We start from the raw sequence: 2,515 nt of genomic DNA on the forward strand, positions 1-2,515 counted from the left end.
ATGTATAATATACTGGATACCATTAAAAACGCAACACTTTGTTTGTTGAGTATGAACACGTTTGTATCAAATGAATATAGATTCTTAGAAGTGTTTTTTAAAGTTTATTCTAACAAACCATTTAGATCACACACTTAAACTGATTTCGATATATTTCAATGTTTTGTTGAGAAATTCTGTCCCACATTCGCGGCAGCGCGATCCCCCAATAACTGCAGTCTCGCAAAACGTCACGCACTTTGCGGTTCAGTTCATCCCTTATGTGCACTGTTGGAGACATGACGGGTACGTACACTGCCCAGTCCATGACATTCATTTTATGATCTTCCAGAAACTGGTGTTGTTTGTTAAATGGGCAGTGTAAGGGCAGGAGTGTAGCGTTGGAAGACCGAGAGATTCTGATTTTTTGGGGGTGCTTTTCGCACCGCGAAGACGCCGCTGTTGTCGCGGCTTCATTAACTGCAGTCCTAAATAAGGCGTTCTTGATCTAAGTCCTGTACTTACTGCTCCGCGCATCATACGGATGAAAGAAACATTTTAATGCACTCCATGCATGCCTTGAGCCGTTACTTTTGAGAAACGAAACGATTTCGCAGTTGCGACAGCAAAATCCACCTCTCTTGAGCAGGGCTGGTCACTCGAGACTGTCCTATTCTTTGCCCATCCTCGACATTTCAAGTGTACTAAAATCTTTGTATAAGTCGAGAACAATACAAGTACTGCATTTTAGTCGTATTGCTGCTTCTCGGGTAGATTTTCCGCCTTGAATAAGGCGGAAGCGAAAGCTGCGATCAGCTTCGCTAAGTTGAGGAGTCTTGTAATGAAAGAAGTAAACAAAATTGATGGAAAAAAAGCTACGACTTTCGTTTGAAAAGAGCTACGGATCATCTTGCAGGTTAGTAATTTTGTATTCTTTTATAATATACCAACTAATGAACACTTTAAAAAAAAGCATAGTTTACTGTATTATGATGAAAAGTACTCATGGAAATAACAAAAATCGTGCATGGGTGTGTGGAGTAACAGCTACACACTTGTGTCTCCAAACTCCAAAAATCGTGACGTTCAGAGCTTTTTAATTTGGCTTTTTTAAAGTAACTTTTGAAACCGTTGCATTTTTAATGGCGTCCAGTCAGATCTATTCAGGTTATATAGAACAGCTTTGTTAAAATTATCCCCTTTACTGTCAAGTATGAGTTTCTTGAAACAATAAACCGTAGGAGTCATTTTACAAATAAATATTCTTTCCGAGTGCTAATTGAAAGAATGAGAAAAAGTTAAGAATAAGAAAAATCTAAAACACCATTCGACTTTGTTCCTAACACAGGTAGCTGAGAAGTTTTATTCATCCTAACACAGTTAATGGGAAGGTGTAGGCCTGTAGAATCACACAAAGATCTATATTTTTGTTTTATGGATAAAGGTCTTTGATAAGGTTAGACGTGATGAATTATTTGCAATTTTGGAAGAGCAAGGCACGGATAGAAAGGATTAAGAAATATTAGGAATCTGCACTGGAACCAAAGATTAAGAACGAATTAGACAAGGGCGTATACTGTCACTAGTTCTCTGTGGTAAACCATACAGCGAAACAATTCCCAGAGAAACAGAAGCAAACTCAGGTCTCAGAGTAAACAGTAAATATATCAATCACGTTAGATGTTATAGATGACATAGTCTCATTGTAGGTTCAGAAAAAATAACAACTTCGGTTAATGCTTGATACGCTTGTGGCTAAAAGTGAACTTAAGCAACTATGTCTAAATGTAAAGAAGACAAAATGCAAAGGAATGTAAAATAAGAAGTAAATCTTATTTGTAAACTTATAAGCAAACGAGTAAATAAATACCAAACAAATTCAAAAGTTTAAATTGCACCTGATGGCACATTGTCATAAAGACTGTCATTGTCAAGATTGCCATTGTCATTGTCATTGTCATTGTCATTGTCATTGTCATTGTCATTGTCACATGTACCTAAAAATGAAACGAAAGATTGCCACTGCTATTGACAGTTTCAATAGAATTGTGCAAACCTGAAGTAGAATCTATACAAATGCATCAATGACAACCCCCACCCCAACAAACAAACAAACAACAACAACAACAACAAAACAACAACAACAAACCCACAATGCTTTAAAGTGCAATATGTCTTTGACTGCTATACCATTACTAAAGACCGTAAAAATTGGCTAGGCGCAACAGAAGTGCGATTTCTCTGGAGATTGTTGAGAATTTCATGGAAAGAGAAACCAGGCCAATGAGCTACTACTGGAAGAAGCCAGTGTAGGAAGGTCACTAATGAAACAAGGAAAAGACATGAATTGTTCTTGGGACACTTGGATCAACATAAAGGCCTTGAAAATCTTTCACTCAGGGGTGGACAAAAAATAAGTTAAACAGATTGGTGGCGGGGGAAAAATAGATGATTCTGTTCTTTCTGAGCATACGAGAAGAAGAAGAAGAAGAAGAAGAAGAAGAAGAAGAAGAAGAAGAAGAAGAAGAGAAGGAGA

This window comes from Aplysia californica, unplaced genomic scaffold (assembly GCF_000002075.1).
Source record: "Aplysia californica isolate F4 #8 unplaced genomic scaffold, AplCal3.0 scaffold00859, whole genome shotgun sequence".
In the NCBI taxonomy this organism is placed as follows: Eukaryota; Metazoa; Mollusca; class Gastropoda; order Aplysiida; family Aplysiidae; genus Aplysia; species Aplysia californica.